Consider the following 21,385-nt stretch of genomic DNA (forward strand, 5'->3'; position numbering starts at 1 on the left):
GTGTTTCTGCAGTTTGGAGATGAGCAAAGTGTCCAGGGAATCGACAGAGCTAAAAGCAAAGGCGGAACAACCCTTCTAAAGGGAGCCCTGAGCCCTGAGCTCCTCATGCCACCCCCGACTCCCAGAATTGACTCCCACCCCCTGGAGACACTGTTTGCTGTGACTGACCTACTTTTCCGCTGGAAAGATGCGCTTGCTGAAGTGTCCTCCCCCCTCAGTTATTTTAAAGCCTTCTTTTTCTAGCTCCGGCACAGCAGTGCTGGGGAATGGTGCACATTAGCCGAGGACAGTGAGCCACGCCACGGCTGGGCTGCAGAAGCTTCTGGGATGATAGAATGAGTGCACTGGGCAATCCAGGACCATGGCTGCAAGCCTACCAGCCTGCTGGATGCCTGGACACATGTGGCTGCTCATGTGACTGAGGAACTGAATTTTTAAAATTCAATTTAATTAATTTAACCTTAGCTACTGCAGCTACTCCAGCTTGGTTAAATTAAATAAAATTAAATTTAAAATTTCAGTTCCTCAGTCACACATAGCTGGCGCTTCCCTGATGGCTCAGATGGTAAAGAATCTGTCTACAATGTGGGAGACTTGGGTTCAATTCCAGGGTTGGGAAGATCCCCTGGAGAAGGGAATGGCAATCCACTCCAGTATTGTTGCTGGGAGAATTTCATGGACAGAGGAGCCTGGCAGGCTACAGTATATGGAATCACCAAGAGTCAGACACGACTAAGAGACTAACACACGTAGCTTATTGGCTACAGTACCCACTACATCAAAAGAGCCCTGTCAGCACCTTGACTCAACTTTCCGCCTCCAGACTGTGAGACAATACGTTTATGTTCTTTGCAGTCACGAGTTTTTTGGTCCTTTGCTACAGCAAAAGAACATACCCTGTGAAGACCAGGGACAAGCCATGTGACCCAGGCCTGGCCAGCAGAACCCTCAGCCATCCTTTGCCCACCATGATCACAGGCCAGGAAGGGGTAAGGATCACCTCCAGGCTGATGAGGGGCACCGATGCTAAGTGCTACATCACTTCAGTCATGTCCGACTCTTTTGGTGACACTGTGAACTGTAGCCAGCAAGGAATTCAAATTCTTCAAGCAAGAATACTGGAGAGGGTTGCCGTGCCCTCCTCCAGGGGATCTTCCCAACCCAGGGATCGAACCCGTGTCTCTTGTGTCTCCTGCATTGGCAGGCGGGTTCTTTACCATCTGAGCCACCAGGGAAGCTCTCCTGCTTCAGGCAGGGGGATGTGCTAGTAACTTCAAGAATGTCACAGTCATTCACAGGTGGACAGGGCCACGTCATCTCCCTGAGAGCTAAACAAAGGCATCAGAGTGTTTGCCAAAACTACAGAGAAAGAGAAGTTTGTTTTCTGACAAGTTCCTCAGCTGCCAGTGTTGGCTTGGAGCATCTGTTGATTGCCTGGATCCAGCCATACCTGCAGCCATCTCCCTTTTAGACACACAAGCCCCAAATTCCTCTTTTTTTTTCTCTTGGGTTGTGCTTCCCTCACTTGTGACCAGAGAGTGATTGTGTCAGATGGACATTGTCACTAGAGCTCTGTGTTGGGTCTCACTTGTGACCAGAGAGTGACTGTGTCAGATGGACCCCATCGTTACTGCAGCTCTGTGCTGGGGGCCTGATGGGCCAGTTACCTTCCTCGGTCTCACCTTCGGCACCTGGGAAGCTGATGCTTCGGAGAAGCCAACTAAGAAACTGTTTAGTGATACTGCCAAAGTCATAGCCTCTTAGAACAGCTTTTTCTTCATGTGGTTTTCAAGCGGGATGTGAGGTTGGCATGTCTGTGCTGGTGACTTACTCAGCAGGACCAGGGAAGGAGGAGGGAGGGGGAGGGAGATTGGGGCCCTGCAAAGCCTCCCCCTCCCCTGCAAGATCTCAACCCACCTCCCACCTCTCACACTATTTCCCTGGGCTAGGACTTTGCTGCTTTGAGTGAAACTCTAAGGTGAAGGGACAGAAGCCCGGGTTGCAAATTAGTCTGAAAAGACCTTGCTCATGGAGGAGGGGAAGTGGTTGGAATGAAACCTGCTGAAAGAAGGAAGCACATGACCTTAACAGATGTGTAACCCTTGATTCTGCTGGAAAAAATTAGATCATTGAGAAACTATGCATTTTACATCAAAAATTGGCACTTTTATAAAGCGAGTATAATTTCAGTATTTTTATTCTGTGCCCTCAATGCAATTTAAATATGACATAGTGAGCAAGCACTCAATTTTGTCCTTAAGAGAAAGAGCCAAACTTGTGACTGTCTAGAACTCAGCATTTCCTTGAACAACCCATGTTAATCGGTAGAATTTTTAATGTATGTATGTATGTATATATGTATGTATGTATGTATGTATGTGTATATATAATGTATGTATGTATGCATATATATATATATACATATATATATATATATGTATCTCAAAACTTGCAAAAGTGAGAAACTGATTTAACTTGAACAGATTAGTAGTGGGTATCTTCTAATACAGGGAACATTTTTGGCCCTTAACCTTGAAAGCTATCAGACAAAGCATGATAAAAACTTGAATTTGGGAAAAGTATATGGAATGCTTTTAGTGGCAAAACATAACCTAAACGATATAGGAAATGTAAAAACTCACAAGAATTTATTAAAGTCTGAAGGAATGTTGCCTTCATGTAAGTCTTGATCCAAGGCCTCCAATGCTTTGATCAGATTAAGTTTCTGTCTTTCCTCTGTCTCGTCATGCCGTCCCCGTTCTTGGCAGTGTCCTCTCCACTCACCCAACCCAGTCTGTACTTTCAATCCCTCCACTATCCTGCACCCAGTGGATCAGCAAGAGGTGCTTTGAATCTGGAAGGCAGAGTATGTGTCGGATTGACAATAAGGAGAGCACACTGCAGCAGAATGTATCCTCCCCAAAGGCATGGAGGAGTGAACTTGCTGGAAGCTTGAGGAGCTTTGAGTGGCTCCATGTTGCTAGAGAAGTGAGTTTTGGGAAGATGGTGAGTTTGGGGGTGGGTAGGGTCTCTTTCCCAAGCTGAGGCGAGGAGGCAGCACTGTATCCTGAAGGTGACGGAGAACACCCCACACTGGGTATACAATGATAAGATCTGTGCTTTAGAAGGAAAACTAAAGAGACTGGTTCAGACTGGTCTGAACAATAAGGAAGTTTATCATCACACACGAGGCAAGTTCAGGTGGAGGGCAGGTCCAGGCTTGGCAAGACCCACAGCTCAAAGATGCCCCCACAGACCTGACTTCTTCCTACTTCTCTACTCTGCCAGCCTCGCTGTGCACTTCAACCAAAGTCTGGCTCTCCTCATGGTCACAAGAGGGTTGCGTGGGACAGGCAAGGCTTATGCCATTCCCTACACACCCAGTAGTAGGTATCAGGAGGCTGTGAGGGGGAGAATGGCATCAGGAGAGGAAGAGAAGGGGTAATAGAGGGAAGAGAGGGGGCAGCCAGAGAGATAAAGAGAAGCCAGAGTGGGAGAGAGAGAAAAATTCTCTTCCAGGAGCAAACTCGAACTTTTTCTCAAGGAGCCTCAGGTGGGAGACCAACAGTGGCCGTACAGCAGGCCCTTCCCTCAGCTAACACCAGGGGGGCTATTGTACTTGGGAACTGGCAATGTTTTGATTTCAGAAAGGAAACAGAGAGCCTGTGACTCATCACACAGTCCATCCCCAGGGGCTCTGGGCTGATGTCACACTCAGCCACAGGAGGCCTGGGCGGGGACAGTGGCTGTAGGGCTGGACAGCTGGGTGGACACAAGGGATTTGGGGAAATAATGAGGCAGACGTGGAGCCAGAGCACCTGGAGAGACAGCAAGCCCACTCTCCTGCCACTAGAGGTCATGAAGAACTGAGACCAAGTCCGTTGGTAACCGTAACTATTGAGGTATCTGCGATTCATTCCTGTGAGATGCTCCCTAGCACACAGAGCCTGGGCTTCTATTTGCTTTAATACTTTGTTTCAGATGCAGAAGCTCGGGCTCCCCTGGCCTCCCTGACCTATGGAAGCTTGCGTTCCCCTGTGTGCATTCACCTGTGCGTCTCCTCGGTTCACGTGTCTGAAGGACACTCGCGAGAACACACCTGGGGCTCCAGGCTCAGGCCACCTTCAGGCCTGCATCCCACACCTGGAGGTCCGCCTCTTGCACTTCTTGCCACGTGGAGAAGGCCGCCTGGGGTCTCAGAGTGCATGGGGCAGAACTCACCCGTAATCAGTTCCCTGGCTGGAAGGACAGACCAGGAGCCAAAGTTACTTGTGTTTCCTCTTCGGCCAGCAGCCCTGACCCCTCCGGACCTCTAGTGCTCCTGCCAGATTTTAAACTCCTTCTCCCGGGGTTTCAACGGCTGCTGACTTACACCCTTCTCTTTGTGGCCTTGACCTCTTTCTCTCTGACTGGCTGGTTTGCAGTTTGGCCGTGCAACAGACACTGCTCCCCAACTACAGGCACAGGTAAGATCCACCTCCCTCCTCCAGGGCTCCGCCTGCCTGGTCTTTTCCTGGTTCGAACTTCCTGTGGCTCCTGCCAGCAGCCCCCACCAGCCACATCTCTGGATCTAGTGTGTGATGCTGACAGATGGAGGCCACACTGCTATCTGGACCAAGTCCCCACTCTGAGATGACTGGTGCATTTCGTCACACATGTAATCCTGTATGGTGACTGCGTGTGTTGTTGTTGTTCAGTTGCTAAGTCATGTCCGACTCTTTGTGACCCCCTGGACTGCAGTGTGCCAGGTTTCCCTGTCCTTCACTACCTCTTGGAGTTTGCTCAAACTCATGTCCAATGAGTGGGTGATGAGATATAAAATCTCATCATCCAAAATCTCATCTCATCCAAAATCTCACCTTCTTCTCCAAGTCTCAATCTTTCCCAGCATCAGGGTCTTTTCCAGTGAGTTGGCTCTTCACATCAGGTGGTCAAAATATTGGAGCTTCAGCTTCAGCGTCAGTCCTTACAATGAATATTCAGGGGTGACTTCCTTTAGGATTGACTGGTTTGATCCCCTTGCTGCCCAAGTGATGGTGACTGTACATGAAGCCAAAGATGCGGGCTCCTTTAAGGTTGCAGTTAATCCATTCACCTGGATGGGCTCAGATTGTTCCTTTCAAAGTAGGAATCATCTCTGCCCAGAAAGATAGACAGTTTTAAGGATGGATGTGTGGGTAGGGGATGCCTCAGGTATAGACAAGTGAACTCACCTGGAAGAAGGCTTGTTCACAGTAAGCAACATCACTATGTCCATCGGCGGTTCACTAACAAAATGTCCCATTAATCCTCCATTAGTAGGGCCCACTGGGCATCTTCAGTGATCTGTGGTTGCTCACAGGAAGCCACGGTGCTAATGGATTGAAAACAGGATCCCATAATCCCAGGATGCAACTACTGAAGTCTGTGTACCCCAGAGTCCGCGCTCTGCAACAAGAGAAGCCGCTGCAATGAGAAGCCCAAGCACCACAAGAGAGAGTATTCCCTATTCACCGCAACTAGAGAAAAGCCCGTGCAGCAACAAAGACCCAGCACGGCCAAAAAGAAAATAAACAATTGGATGCATGAGACAAGTGCTCCGGCCTGGTGCGCTGGGAAGACCCAGAGGGATGGGATGGAGAGGGAGGTGGGAGGGGGGATCAGGATGGGGAATACATGTAACTCCATGGCTGATTCATGTCAATGTATGACAAAACCCACCACAATATTGTAAAGTAATTAGCCTCCAACAAATAAAAATAAATGAAAAAAAAGAAAATAAACAATAATAATAAATATTAACCCAAAGAAAACAGAACACAGTAATAAAGACAAACATAAAATAAAAATAAAAACAGAAGCAATATTGTAAGAAACTCAATAAAGACTCAAAAAAATGGTCCACACAGACAAAAAATCTTAAAATAAAATATCCCATGACGGCATGCATATGATTGTTTCTGAATCCCAGAAAGATGGTCTTTTGCTCAGAGAACTGACTTTTCTTCGCAGCCTTCTTTCTGCTGTGTTTAGACTTTGGCGTTTCACAGCACCCCTTCTAGGGGACAGGGACTGACTTCACAATGTCATTTGTATTAGGCTTCGCTTTGTTATTCAGTTGAAGTCTTCTGTAGGTGGAAGGCAGGAGTGAGTTCTGGCTTGTTTACCGTCTGTTTATCTGGCTTGATGACGCCATGTTTGTATAACAGGAGCTCAGGAGATGAATCAGTATTTCTCATGAAGCAACACGCTGCTCCTCTGTGTACAGAATAACTAGGAAGGTTTGGGATGATTGCAAATGGCTGCTGCTCTGGCCCCTTATTTTCTATATTGGAAGGGTTCCGGCTTTTATTCACCCTGAATTCTCTAAAATGTCAGGTCTTATACCGGTTGAACTCTAGCTTGTTCTCAGACGCTCAGTCATGTCTGACTCTTTGTGACTCCCCTGAACTGTAGCCCGCCAGGCTCCTCTGTCCATGGGATTTCCCAGGCAAGAATACTGGAGTGGGTTGCCATTTCCCTCTCCAGGTAAACTCTTCCTAAATAATGTTGAATTATCAATATGGGAATGGGTGCTTTCCTGAGATGTTTTTTTCACACTCCAGCAGCTTTAATTTCCTGCATCTCTTTCTTGTTTTCTATTCTCCTGGCAGCCCTCCATGCTTCACCTCATCGTTCTGTAACTAAGCTTCCAGAAACAGAACGGCCCTCCAGGTGTGGTCGCCTCTAGTCTTTAGCAGTGAGGTCACTCTTCTCTTCATAATGGTACCTTGTTCTTACCTGGCACACACACTCCTTCCAAAAGCTGAGCCAAAGTAAGTTACCAGCTCCTTCAGCAAACAGAGACCTGCCAGCCAAGTGCCCCCCACCCCCGCCCCATATTTTTAGAAACTTACTTAACAGGCATGGTGTGTTTCTAACAGAAACCAGTAATAATAACCTTGGAGGTTCAGGGTTCCTTTGCTCTTGGATCTCAAAGTACAGGGGAAACTTGAGTTTATAACATCCCTGGGGAATAGCTCCCCTGCTGTTTAGTTTAAGTGGAAGGTGGGAGGCTTTGGGGAAAAGTACCAACCCCCAGGAAGGCCTGGAGAGTTATAGTCCGTGGGGTCACAAAGAGTCGGGCGTGACTGGGTGACTGAACGACTGCACAACAGCAACACTCACCCCCCAGAGGGTGGGGCTTTTGAAACTGGATCCAGGGTGACATCAGGGAAAACGTGCTTGGTAATGCGGCCTTGAGAGTGTCATTTTTTCTAAAAGCTCTGTGTAATTACTGGCCAATTACCAGGTGACTCTAATGGTAAAAAAATCCCACCTGCCAATGCAGGAGACATGAGACACAGGTTCAATCCCTGGGTTGGGAAGATTCCCAGGAGAAGAAATGGCAACCCACTACAGTATTCCTGGCTGGGATATCCCATGGACAGAGGAGCCTGGCGGGCTACAGTCCATGGGGTCACAAAGAGTTGGATACGACTGAGCGACTTAACAACCACCACCAGCGAATCACAGTAATGAAAACAGGATACAGTGAGGAGGAAATTATTTAAGAAATAACAAAGAAGAGTTTCCTAGAACCTGAGAGGGGGCTTTCCTAGGAGGATAATATTTTCTAGATTAAAAGGGTCCACTTTAAACCCTGCCTGAAGTCTAAAAATGAGCCAGTCCAAGGACATCACTGCAGAATTTTAGGACCCCACGAAGGAGAAAACCCCAAACACTTACAGGGGTGAACCAGCCATTCACAGGTCAAGACTCCAGGATAGAATGGCACTATTTGCCCATCTTCGTACCAGTCCTGGAAGGTGGGAGACAATGAAGCAGAGCTTTCAAAATTCCAAGGAGAAATGATTCTGATCCTGGAATTCTGTCTCCAGCCAGAAAATCAACCAAGTGTGTGGATGGAATAAAGACTAGTTAGGATGTGTGAGATTTGCGGAAACTTGCCAGGAAGCTGCTGCAGGGTATAGCCTCTGAATCGGGGGAGGGAACCACAGAAGAAGAATTGGGATTCAAAAAATGAGGGCAGGACAGGGCATTTCCCTGGGAAGAATGGACAGACACCCTGACATGTTTGGCTATAGAAACGGGAGATTTACACTAATAAATTTCAGAGTTTGAAAGTATGGTAGTAATAAATAGTTAAATGCACACACACATACAACCCTGGTACAATGGTAAGCTCCAAAGAAAATGTTGTGTAAGAAACAAAAAAACAAATAGCTTGCACTGTGACTCAGCTGTGAACAGCATTTACGAGCATCGTTCTGTAAACACTGAACTGCTGTAGCCAAATTATGTGGAAACTTTATTGATGCAGAGAGGATGGGAAGCCAGGAGACATGTATGAGTGAGGTGGGGGCACAACAAGTGAGGGGGAGCGCTGTTTGAAGATAGACTTGGCATCTCTGGCTGGGGAGCCCCGAGGCAACGCCTAAATGGGAGACTCTGGGAAGAGGAGCAGAAGCGTGTTGTCTGGAGACAGATAAGGAAAAAGCCAAGGATATGCTCATCTGGTGCAGGTGGGCTGCCTCCCAGGAGCAGAGTGTGCTCAGAGTCTCTGCTGCTCTTCATAAAAGCTTGTAGGACCCCCGCGGGACTTTAAAATTGCGCATAGGTAATTTGTGCTGGAGAAGACTCTTGAGAGTCCCTTGGACTACAAGGAGATGAAACTAGTCAATCCTAAAGGAAATCAAGCCTGAATATTCATTGGAAGGACTGATACTGAAGCTGAAGCTCCAATACTTTGGCTACCTGATGTGAAGAGTCAACTCATTGGAAAAGACCCTGATTCTGGGAAAGATTGAGGGCAAGAGAAGAGGATGACAGAGGGAGGATGAGATGGTTGGATGGTATCATCATCTCAATTGACATGAGTTTGAGCAAACTCTGGGAGATGGTGAAGAACAAGGAAGCCTGGCATGCTGCAGTCCAAGGGGGTCACAGAGTTGGGCACGACTCAGTGACTGAATAACAACATCCATTATTGGGATGGAAAAGTCCCAGATAGCTAAGTTAGGAATGATAGGGACATTGCTCTCCAAGGGGACTCAGGGGCCAGGGTGAGGACTCAGATGGGGCAGACGATGCAGGTGAGACAGGTGTGGGCATCCTGACTGCAGGCTGGGGTGGAGTGAACCTTCAAGGGCCCCTCCCTCCTTCCAGGGACCTACAGACCTCACTTTGGGGAACTTAACATTTCCTTGGGAAACAACTACTCTCCAATCACAGGACTGCTCTATTACTGCAAAAAAAAAAAAAAAAAAAAAGGGTAAGAGTGTGTTTCGAGGGTAGGACATATGGATCATAATTAGAATTAATGAGTAAAAATTCCAGTGTTAGTCTGGGCAGCACGAGGATTCATTACAGATTTGATGAAAGAGATTCGAGTTCATTAAAAGTTAAATGTTCTCATTCCTCAGGATGTTGCTCTCAGTTAGTGAGATGAGGGTCTCCATTCTCCAGCGCGTCCTGCCCGGGATCCCTGGGCTGAAGCTAAAGCAGGTTAAGTACTGTTTCATCTTCCCGTGCCCCAGCCATCCTAGAAGCCATGCTCAGTTTCCACGATGAAACCTCTTTAATCCTCTCTGTTTCCCCTCAGGCTGGCTGCGGGCTCTCAACCCTGTGAATTTTTAATTAAGCTTGAGCTGGTGATGCACATGCAGTTCTACAGTCCCTGAGACTCAAGTGGCTTTTCTGCACCTCTTTGGATGGCCTTTTCCAGCAAGGCTTGGGGTATAGTTCTCCAAGAGATGAATGTACAGAAGAGGGCTCAGGGTAGAGAAAGAGAGAGAGATGGTTATCATGGTCAAAGGCCCTGGGACGAAGCCAGTTCTCTTCTCTGTTGGTTATTTGCAGGCACCCGACTTCATGGTCCCATTTTCTGCCTCCATTGTGCTTTGAATCCCAGGATCTAAGCTTTCTAGGCTCCATCGCTTGTCCCTTGGCCTCTTGACCTCTGGTTAGCTCTGGGGTCAGCAGGGTAGGACGGTGGGCAGTGGCTGAGAGTCTCTGGCACCAAGTTCTCTCGGGGCCTCACTCCCTCTGCTGACGCATCAGCTCCCCAGATGCCAGTCACCATGGGAAACCCCTCCACAATCCCTGAATAGCTGTTTAATTAAACTCACTTCACTTAGGCTTTATGATTGGGCCATCTGTTTCCTGCCAAAACCTGAGCTGATAAGAGTCTGGTTTTAGCGGTGTCATCTATTTGTCTCTGGGTCTCCCCACCAACTGATGAGTTCCCAAGGGCAATGACTCTGACCTACTCATCCATGTGTCCCAGGATCTAGAACATGGGCTGGCATCCACAGGCATTCAACGTATACGTGACAAATGAAACACGCAGCTGCTAGGGAGTGTCCGCATGTGGTGCTGAATTTCAGAGAAACACTGAAGCTATTCAACATATGCAGACTAGGAAACAAGAGTGGAGACTATGATTGAGAAAGAAATATTTACCACTGTGCTATTTCACAATCACTAATTTTTTTTAAGATTTATTTTTCTTTTGAACTTTTAATTTTGTTTTGGAGGGTATAACTGATTGGGTTTCCCTGGTGGGTCAGATGAAAAAGAATTTGCCTGCAATGCAGGAGACCTAGGTTCGATCCCTGGGTTGGGAAGATCCCCTGGAGGAGGGCACTCCAGCATTCTTGCCTGGAGAATCCTCATGGGCTAAGGAGCCTGGCGGGCTACATTGCATGGGGTTGCAAAGAGTCAGACACAACTGAGCAACTAGGAACATAGCCGATTAACAATGTTATGATAGTTCCGGTGAACACCTCAGGTACTCAGCGATACATAAACCTGTGTCCATACTCCCCCAACCCCCTCCCATCCAAGCTGCCACGTAACATTGAGCAGAGTTTCCTGTGCTATACAGTAGGTCCTTACTGGTTATCCATTTTAAATATGGCAGCGTGCACATGACCATCCCAAACTCAGCATCCCTTGTATGTGGTGCCTAAAAAGAAAAGATACAAATTAACTTACAAAACAGAAAGAGATTCAGAAAACAAACTTACGGTTGCCATGGATGGGGGTTGGGGAGGAAAGGAATAGTTAAGATTTTTTTTTTTTTGATGTGGATCATTTTTAAAATCTTTATTGAATTTGTTACAATATTTTTAATGTTTTGGCCAAGAGGCATGTGGGATCCTAGCTCCCTGATCAGGGATGGAACCTGCACCCTGTGCATTGGAAGGCGAAATCTTAACCACTGGACTGCCAGGGAAGTCCTGTCACTAACTGCTTAGGCCAAGCCCTTTTCCACTCCAGACATGAACGTCAAGACTATCTACAACCTACTAGCCTCTCCAACCAACTTCACAGACTCTCACCTGAAGATACTGGATAAATGTATGAAACAGAAGCCAAGGCATACAGAACCTAGGGTGGGTTTGGACAACAAGCCCACCATTCTGGATGCTTTCAGCCATTAACAAGATATTCCATTTCTAGGGGCTTATACAATAAAGTTCATTATTTGTTGTTGTTGTTCAGTCACTAAGTGGTGTCCAACTCTTTGTGACCCCATAGACTGCAGCATACCAGGCTTCCCTGTCCATTACCAACTCCTGGAGCTTGCTCAAACTCACGTCCATTGAGTTGGTGATGTCATCCAACCATCTCATCTTCTGTCATCCGCTTCTCCTCTTGCCCTCAATCTTTCCCAGCATCGGGGTCTTTTCCATTGAGTTGGCTGTTTGCATCAGATGGCCAAAGGATTGGAACATCAGTTTCAGCACCAGTCCTTCCAATGAGTATTCAGGACTGATTTCCTTTAGGACTGACTGGTTTGATCTCCTTGCTCTCCATTATTATCTCACACAAAATTCTGGAGGCTCAGGGTCTTCTCTGATGCCTCATAAAGTTGACATTTATCCTTGCTGCCCCCCAAACCCCCACATTCGAGGGCCACCACATGACAGCCACAGGCCCAGGGGCCACCTTCACACCAAAGACAGGGAAGGAGGTTCTTCTCACATGCCTGGTTTTCTCAGCAAGGTCTCAGCATACGAACCCTCTTTTCCATTGGCCTCAATTGGCTCTCAGGCCCATGACCTGGCCACAGAGAGGGTGGGGAACAAATGTCTGGTGTTTTCAGGCTCCATGATGAGAAGCGATCACCACCAGCAAGAAGAAGGGGCTGAGGAAGGACTGTTGGGTAAACAACTAAGAGTGTTGGGAACACAGACCAAAGATGCAGTCGAGCACAGGTGCCAGATTTCCGAGGGCTGCACACACGCTTCATTGAGAAAGTTATCTGATGGACGTACTCACGTCCGTTCTTCATGTGGGTTGACTTATTTGAGCAGAGAAGCCACGCTGACTTCAGCCTGCCCCTCCGGGAGATGCTCTGTTGATGGCCATGTCACAGAGAAGGACAGGTGACAAGCGAATGTTTTGAGGGGCTTTAGGAGGAGACACACAAATGAAAGTTGTCATGGGTCCTAAACATACACACACACCTTTGCATCTGATGCGATTCTCACTCTATTCCCAGCTGTATTTTCATGGTTTATTACATTTATTTGCATTTTATGGTAAAGGCATCTGACACACCAGAAAAGTCAATATTTGTCAGTAATTCTGCTGTAGGTCTCCTTTTGCCAAAGTGCTATTTAAGCAAAAAAAGACACCCCTGGGTTAAAGCTTAGGGTAGAATATGTCATGAAAGTCTATGCAGTGTGCTCAGTTGTGTCTGACTCTTTGTGACCCTGTGGACTATAGGCAGCCAGGCTCCTCTGTGCATGGGACTTTTTCAGGCAGGAATATTGGAGTGGGCTGCTATTTCCTTCTCCAGGGGATCCTCCCAACTCAGGGATTGAATCCGGGTCTCCTGCATTGGCAGGTGGATTCTTTACCACTAGCGCCACTTGGGAAATTCAATCAAGAAAAGTGAGGTGCTAATATTCTCTTTTGATTAATGAAAAGATGTAAGCTTAAAAAAATTGTTTGAAAGAGGAGAGATCAAATATTTATCAAGTTCCAAATGTGAGTCAGTTGTAGTGAGGTGGATTAACCTAGAGCTTGTCACACAGAGTGTAGTAAGTCAGAAAGAGAAAAACAAATATCATATATTAATGTGTATATGTGAAATCTAGTAAAACGGTACTGATGAATTTATTTGCAGGGCAGGAGTAGAGACACAGAAGTAGAGAATAGACTTGTGGACACAGTGAAGGAAGGAGAGGATGAGACGAATTGAGAACGTAAGATGTTATATACGACCACATGTGAAAGAGACAGCCAGTGGGAAGCTGCTGTATAGAACGAGGAGCTCAGCTCAGGGCTCTGCAGTGACCTAAGGGGCGATGTAGGGATGGATGGAATGGAGGCTCAAGAGGGAGGGAATATATGTACTCATAGAGCCAATACATACAGCAGAAACGAACGCAACATTATAAAGCAATTATCCTCCAATTAAAAATTAAAAAAGAATAAAAGAACATTGATCAAGTTCCTTCTGCAGGCTACATATTCTGCATATAATCTCATGGCCCCTTGTGTGGGGTGCGTACTGTGTGTGTGTGTGTGATGTACTGTGTATATGGTGTGTATGTGAAGGCATGTATGTGATTGTGTGCGGGGGATATGTATCTATGGGGATGTGTGTGTGTGGTGTGTGTATGTGTGTGTATCCATGTGGGGTATGTGTGTGCTCTGTGTGTATGTGTGTGGTATGTATGTGTGGTGTGTGTGTGTGTATCTCTGTGTGTGTGTATCTGTGTGTGGTGTGTGTGCATCATGTGTGTATGTGTGTAGTGTGTGTGTATGTGTGTGGTGTGTATGTATGGTGTGTGTATGGTGCGGTGTGTGTGGTGTGTGTATGTGTGTGGTGTGTATGTATGTATGGTGTGTGGTGTTCATGTGTGATATGTGTGTATGGTGGGTGCATGCGTATGGTGTCTGTATGTGTGTGGTATGTGTGTATCTGTGTGCGGTGTTTGTGCATCATGCGTGTATGTGTGTAGTGTGTGTGTATGTGTGTGGTGTGTATGTATGTATGGTGTATGGTGTGTGTGTATGGTGTATGCATGTGGTGTGTGTGTATCTGTGTGTATCTGTGTGGTGTGTGTGCATCATGTGTGTATGTGTGTAGTGTGTGTGTGTGTATGGTGTCTGTATGTGTATGGTGTCTGTATGTGTGTGGTGTGTGTGCATCATGTGTGTACGTGTGTAGTGTGTGTGTATGTATGGTGTGTGGCATGCGTGTGTGGTATGTGTGTATGGTTGGTGTATGTGTATGGTGTCTGTATGTGTGTGGTGTGTGTGTATCTGTGTGTGGTGTTTGTGCATCATGCGTGTATGTGTGTAGTATGTGTGTATGTGTGAGGTGTGTATGTATGTATGGTGTATGTGTGTGTGTATGGTGTGTGTATGTGTATGGTGTCTGTATGCGTGTGGTGTGTGTGTATCTGTGTGTATCTGTGTGGTGTGTGTGCATCGTGTGTGTATGTGTGTAGTGTGTGTGTGTGTATGGTGTCTGTATGTGTATGGTGTCTGTATGTGTGTGGTGTGTGTGCATCATGTGTGTATGTGTGTAGTGTGTGTGTATGTATGGTGTGTGGCATGCATGTGTGGTGTGTGTGTATGGTGGGTATATGTGTATGGTGTCTGTATGTGTGTGGTGTGTGTGTATCTGTGTGTGGTGTGTATGTATGTACGGTGTGTGGCGTGCATGTGTGGTATGTGTGTATGGTTGGTGTACGTGTATGGTGTCTGTATGTGTGTGGTGTGTGTGTATCTGTGTGTATCTGTGTGGTGTGTGTGCATCATGTGTGTATGTGTGTAGTGTATATGTATGTATGATGTGTGTGTATGGTGTGTGTATGTGTATGGTGTGTGTATGTGTATGGTGTGTGTATGTGTGTGGTGTCTGTATGTGTGTGGTGTGTGTGTATGATGCATGGGAGGATATGTACATGCGGGGTGTATGTGTGTGATGTGTAGTGAGGGGATTGCAAGCCCCTTTTTCCAGCGAGGGAGCTGACTCCAGGACAAATCCCACAGCTCACTGGTGATCGTGTCCAGATTGACATCCAGGTAGGGGCACGATTTTTGACCACCCCTCCCCAGACAGTGTGACTGCGCTACAAACATGTAACCTCACAGGAGCCCTCACACCCATGAGCCAAAAATCCCCTCTTCCTGAGGGTGGAAACCCCTTCCCTGAGCAATAGGGCGTCCCTGTGACTCAGATGGTAAAGAATCTGCCTGCAGCGCAGGAGACCCCAGTTCGATTCCTGGGTCATGAAGATCCCCTGGAGAAAGAAAGAGCAACCCACTCCAGTATTCTGGCCTGAAGAATCCCACGGACAGAGGAGCCTGGTGGGCTACAGTCCACGGAGTTGCAAAGAGTCGGACACAACTGAGCGACTAATGCTTTCATTTTCCTTGAGCAATGAGCAACCCTGGCAGGAATGACCACTTTCATGAAATTCTGCTGTTAAGTGCATGGCCTGTGGCACTGCGATGTCCTCAGGCCTGGCCTGTGTTGAGGAAGTCACAGCCAGTTCGCTGTCCCTGCATTTCCAGTGGTCGCTGGGAAGAGGTAGGCTGTCTTGGTGTGGGAGGTGCTCACATTTAATTATCACCCACCGACACTCCTCCAAACCATCCCTTTTCTGATTAAAATTCTACAGTTGACTTCCTTACATTCTTATTTAATTTTTTCTTAAAGGAGGATAAGAGAATGCAACCTGTCAGTACCTCAGGCTGTAAGTGAGAGGCCAGGTTCCTCTGCCCCCAGGCCCTTAAGTCTGGCTTCTCAGTCAGAGCCCAGCTCCAGTCCTGGGTCACTAGCCTGTCTGGGCTGTGTGGCCTCCTCCCATCTGGCAAGTCTCTCTAGGTATCAGTTTCCTCATTTATAGGAAGAAAGGGCTCACTCAGATGCTCTCAAAACTTGTCTCATGCTTTGAAATGCTTGATTCTAAGATTTGGGGAAAACAATAGCGTTTTCAGATCAGGGATCACTTCCAGATCACAACACAATCTGTCCCCACATGAACCAAAAGGAGTGTTTGGGACAGGATAGTTCCTTCAGCTCCAAGCGTGCCATCTCTGAGGTCGCATCTGCGATCTCTCCTTTCATGGGAGACTATATATCTAGTCCTTGTGTGTCCTTGATTCAGTCTGGTATGAAATCTAAGAACACAGTAGTTATCAAGCCATGCTCAGGGACAGACCCAGCTATAATCCCTCCCTGAGAACAAATGAAGAGAACAAAATTAAGCAAGGAGATTTGTTAACCTCTCTACAAGGCTGTTTGCAAAAGAAAAAAAAAATACATGTGAGAATTTTCCTCTAACTTACTTCTAAAATAGATCTGAATCAGTGGTTTCTTCCCCCAAAGGCAGAGCTGTAAGACGTTTCCCTACATCTCCTGTGCCTCTGTCCTGAGAACAGAGAGGTTGGCAGGTGGTGTGATCATAACCAGCAGACAGGGTACCAAGAGTACCTTAGGAACCCATTTTTACCATTCCCAACCTCCCAGGGTGTACTTACAATACACTGCACTTGTCATTGCTGTTGTTCAGTCGCTCAGCCATGTCCAACTCTTTGTGACCCTGTCAACTACAGCACACCAGGCTTCCCTGTCCTTCCCTATCTCCCTGAGCTTGCTCAAACTCATGTCCATTGAGTCGGTGATGCCATCCAACCATCTCGTCCTCTGCTGTTCTCTTCTCCTCCAGCCATCATTCTTTCCCAGCATCAGAGTCTTTTCCAGTGAGTCGGTTATTGCCATCAGGTGGCCAAAGTATAGGAGCTTCACCTTCAGCAACAGTCCTTACCAACTGATTATAATGCCTGGGTGGATGTGATAAACCTCTTAACACAATAGTTTTTAAAAAGTCTGTGCTGAACAATATGAATTGTGGGTTGTCACCTAATGTGCCTAGCAAATATTCCTGCCCAGACTGATTGTTCGAAGCCCTGATAACCAAGGCTGAGCCTTAATGACTCTGCCCTCCAGGCAGAAATGATTGAGTCAAAGAGGAAAATTAAAACTGAGCATACTTATTCCTCTTCACAACTTTACAGTGTTAACCATTTGCCCCAAGGATGAATCTCAGATAATTACACTGTTAACCACTTGCCCCCAGGATGAATCTCAAATAATTCCATGTGTAACTGTGACTGTTTAATAATTGGTTCTCTGTTTCTCACCATTGCCATGGAGATGGACATCTTGGGCCACAGTGCCAGAGGCATCTCCTGTCTAAATGCATTCTGATCATCAGTGCAATTCTTGCTGAGCCAGAGGCAAGCGTGGCTCGAACAGTGTGGTTGATGAGCCAAAGACTAGTGGTGTGCATGCCATCCGATTCCTTCAGACACTGTCAATGCCAAGGCGGCGACTTGAAAGGGCTTTCAGTCAGCGAGATGCTCCTTCAAACACAATCTGACCCAGAGAGCTTGTCCATCAAACAGAAAAGTGGAGAAGCTCAGGTTGAAGGTTGAAGCTCTGGGGAGAATGGCCAGGTTGGGGGAGGGGTTTGTTCCCTGGTTCCCTGGGGCACTTCTGCAGGGCCTGAGATGCTGAGATCGGAGAAGGTTAGCACATTCTGCCTTTGGTGCTCTGGGAGGGGCAAAAGAGAAAGCAACCAGCCCTGATTCACTTCTTAGCTAGAAAGGTTAGAAGTGACCAGTCTATTTTTCTGTTGTTCTTTTTAAAATTTATTTATTTTGAATTGAAGGATAATTGCTTTACAATATTGTATTGATTTCTGCCATACGTCAGCATGGATCAGCTATAGTTATACACATATCCCCTTCTTACTGAACCTCCCTCCCACCTCTCACCCCATCCCATCCCTCCACGTTGTCACAGAGTGCCAAACCAGTCTATTTTTTTAATTTAATACATCCACTAGAATATACACACACAGAAACAAAAGCAACCTTTTAAAGACTGAATCACAAAGGGACTTCATTTAGAGACACCCAAGAGCTCAAGTTCGAAGTACAACTTAGAGGAAGGGTGGGGACAGAATGACAGGACAGAGATGTGTTAAATCTGGTTTATGCCGGCTAACGAAAGCTGCTCAACCTTCGGGAATTTTTCAGGACAACTGCTCAACATTGATTTTATTAAAAATTAAACTATGTATCCAGCAATCGCACCCCTTGGTATTTCTCCAAATGAGTTGAAAACCCTCACACAGATGTTTATAGCAGCTTTTGTTATAATCACCAAAACTTGGAAGCCACCAAGATGTCTTTTGGTAGGTGGTGAATGAGTAAACTGTGATGCATCCAGACAATGGAGTTTGATTCAACATGAGAAAGAAAAAGAGTATCAAGCCATGAAAAGACATGGAGGAAACCTAAATGCGTGTTGCTAAATGAAAGAAGCCAATAGGAAAAGTATACATACTGTGGGGTTTCAACTCTATGAGGTTCTGGAAAAGGCAAAACGGTAGAGACAATAAGGCCAGCAGTCACCAGGGATTAGGGTAAACAGGCCAAGCAGAGGATTTTTAGGGCAGTGAGATTTCTCTGGATGATACTATAGTGGTGGGTACGTGTCATTATACATATGTTCAAACTGATAGCCTGGTGGGCTGCAGTCCATAGGGTCACAAAGAGTTAGCACAGCACATAGATTACATAGGGCTTCCCCAGTGGCTCAGAAGAATCTGCCTGCAACGCAGAAGACGAGGATTTGATCCCTGGGTCGGGAAGATCCCCTGGAGGAGGGCATGGCAACCCACTCCAGTGTTCTTGCTTGGAGAATTCCATGGACTGAGGAGCCTTGCAGGCTACAGCCCATAGGATCGCAAAGAGTTAGGCATGACTCAGTGACTGATCACAGCACATAGATTATCCAACACCAAGAGTGAACACAAATGTAACAATGGACTCTGGGTGGTGATGTGTCCATGTATGCCCATCAGTTTTAACGAAGGCCCCGTCCAGGGTAGGATGCTGGTCACAGAGGAGCATGTGAGTAGGTGGAGGCAGAGGACATGGGAAAATCTCAGTGCCTTTCTCTCAGTTTTACTCTGAATCTGAAAGTTCTCTAAAAAAGAAAGTTTATTCAAAGCTAAACTGTAGTGTTGTATGAAAAAAGAGGTTAGCACTCTCCTTGACAAGGATGGAAGAGGTTCTCGGGCCTAACAGCTCACATACGGTTAAGGCATTGCCACCTACTTCATGGCATCTAACCACTGTTTTTTCCTTCTGCAGTTTTGAATGATCTGTGGCTAACTGTAGCATTAGATTTAAATCTGATCACAATGCAATTAATCGTGTATTACTATTTGGTAATTAAAATATAGTATTAAAATTTTTAAAATTAAACTATAAATTTTAATTAATAAAATACATTAAATTAGAGGTAATAAACCCTCAAAAGTCACCACTTCCTCCTTGTTTATCACATTTTACTTTTATCTATGTTCTCAAGTTTACTCACTTGTATCATATCCGAAGAGTAGAATTATTATGTATATTATGTATTGCTTGCTACTGGACTGCTCTTCCCAGCTCTGTGATAAGCAGCCTCAGTCGGGTAGCTTGAAATTGCATTGGCTGTCAGGGGAATACTTTCACAATAGAAATCACTGTGTACAGGACTTGGCCCCAGGAGGGTTGGTTATTAAACACCACAGCACCGATAACATGTACAGGATGAGCTCAGATATTGGGATAAGTAACACGTGCACATCTGAGGATGCTCATCAAAGTACAGCTTTGGGGAAAGATGATGGAAACACAGATCTTCATATACGATTAAACCAAGTAATTCACTCCGAATGCCTCCAAAGACCTCTTTAAAATGGTTCCAAGGATTCTCTCTTTTGGAAGCCAGGAACCCTCACCAATTTGAAGAATTAAATCACTCAAATTTGAAGAAGAAACAGCTGCCTCAAGAGCAGCCCTCTTGCCATCAGAATTACTCAGATCTCGTTCTGAGAGACAGAAGTTAATTGCCAAAGTGTTTACTGTAATTAAGTCTATCAGCATGGTTTTCTCCTGGTGAAAATAAAGATCGGTATATTGCATCTTCTGCGAAAGGAGTCTTTTATCTCCTGTAAATTAGAAATCTATGATTCTATGCAAGTTCTCTTCAAGACATGGCTTCCCCCCACCACCTCAAAAATATGAAGGATTTAAAAAAATTAATATTGGCTACAATAGAGAAGCTGGTTGCAGGTATCATTAATTCACTGCAAGCACTATTGTATCCTGATACATCTCATCGAGGTTATTTAAGTGTGTCTGAAGAATATGTCTTTCACCAGCCTTTGCTTCCAGTGATAAACTATGAAATATTGATACAGCGGTATTATATACCCTCTATTATCTATCTATGTATCTACCATTTATCTGTCATCTATCATCTGTCTACGTATCTATCAATAATATATTACCTATCTGCTTATCTATCATATCTATCATCTATCCATCGTACCTATCATCTGTCATATCTTAGTGTCACACTACAGTGGCAATAAAAAATAATTCTTTGAGGAGAGATAGGAGTAGAAATGGCTATATTTTAATGATAATAAAGACCACAGATTTTGGGTATGTATTTCCAGATATCTCACTATGTTTTATCTATATCAAAAATTGTTCTCTATATGGTACTTTAAAACCTGACTTCCTTCTGAATAATTTATTCCAGATATCTTTTTCAGGTCAATTGACCTTGGTTGCCACATTGGGAGGTGGGACAGGCAGGAATAGCCCCAAACTGGCACCTAGTGGCATAACTCATCACCTGCGGGCTTAACTGGAGTCCTCCATTGGTACCTCTTCCTGGCTTCAGCAGCAGCAGCTCCACGTGGTGTGGCCTGGGGGTGGGGTGGGTTATGTGTGGGTGTGGCCTGGGGGTGCGCTGGGTGGTGTGTGTGTGTGTGTGTGTGTGTGTGTGTGTGTGTGTGTGGACTCATGGCTCTGGGGCTGTGGAGGCGGGGCTGGCAGTGGAGAGACAGGGAGCAGCTGCAGGGCTACCCCCATCTTCGGGCGCTGGCACGACGGCTGAGGAAGCTGAGCCCTTAGGTTGGGAGTTGGCCTCCCAGGTCGACAGAGAGAGAGAGAAGGCTAGAACCTGTGAACCTTTGGCCTGGCTTAGAAATTAAACATTTAGACATGTGTTGAGTAAGTTTCCACCCCTCCTCCCCTGGACTGGAAAATACTCTGGGGAGACAGACCTTGTCTGTCTAATTTTTGTGCAACTTGTCCTCTGGCAGCATTTGCAAACCAACTGAGAAATCATGTGTTTCTAGTGCCACTTTCAGACATGCAAGTTCACGTACAACCCTGGATTTCAAATACTTTGAATCACACTTGCTAGGCTATGAAGAGCTTTCAAACACAGTTGACCTTTGAATAACAGGCATTTCAACTGTGTGGGTCCATTTACACTTGGATTTTTTTTTTTTCA

The 21,385-nt window shown here is 46.0% G+C and overlaps 1 long non-coding RNA gene and 1 other non-coding gene across 2 annotated transcripts; both read left to right on the plus strand.

The window, feature by feature from the left end:
• The first annotated feature begins 3,787 nt into the window (after positions 1–3,787).
• LOC122702501 lies at positions 3,788–5,463 on the plus strand. The gene is made up of 3 exons (XR_006343266.1): positions 3,788–3,902; positions 3,982–4,466; positions 5,342–5,463. It is a non-coding gene; the product is annotated as an uncharacterized LOC122702501 (long non-coding RNA).
• A 13,583-nt stretch (positions 5,464–19,046) lies between these two features.
• LOC122704187 lies at positions 19,047–19,169 on the plus strand. Its single transcript, XR_006343799.1, has one exon. It is a non-coding gene; the product is annotated as a U6atac minor spliceosomal RNA (small nuclear RNA).
• The last annotated feature ends 2,216 nt before the right edge of the window (positions 19,170–21,385 follow it).

This window comes from Cervus elaphus, chromosome 11, assembly GCF_910594005.1.
Source record: "Cervus elaphus chromosome 11, mCerEla1.1, whole genome shotgun sequence".
Taxonomy (NCBI): Eukaryota; Metazoa; Chordata; class Mammalia; order Artiodactyla; family Cervidae; genus Cervus; species Cervus elaphus.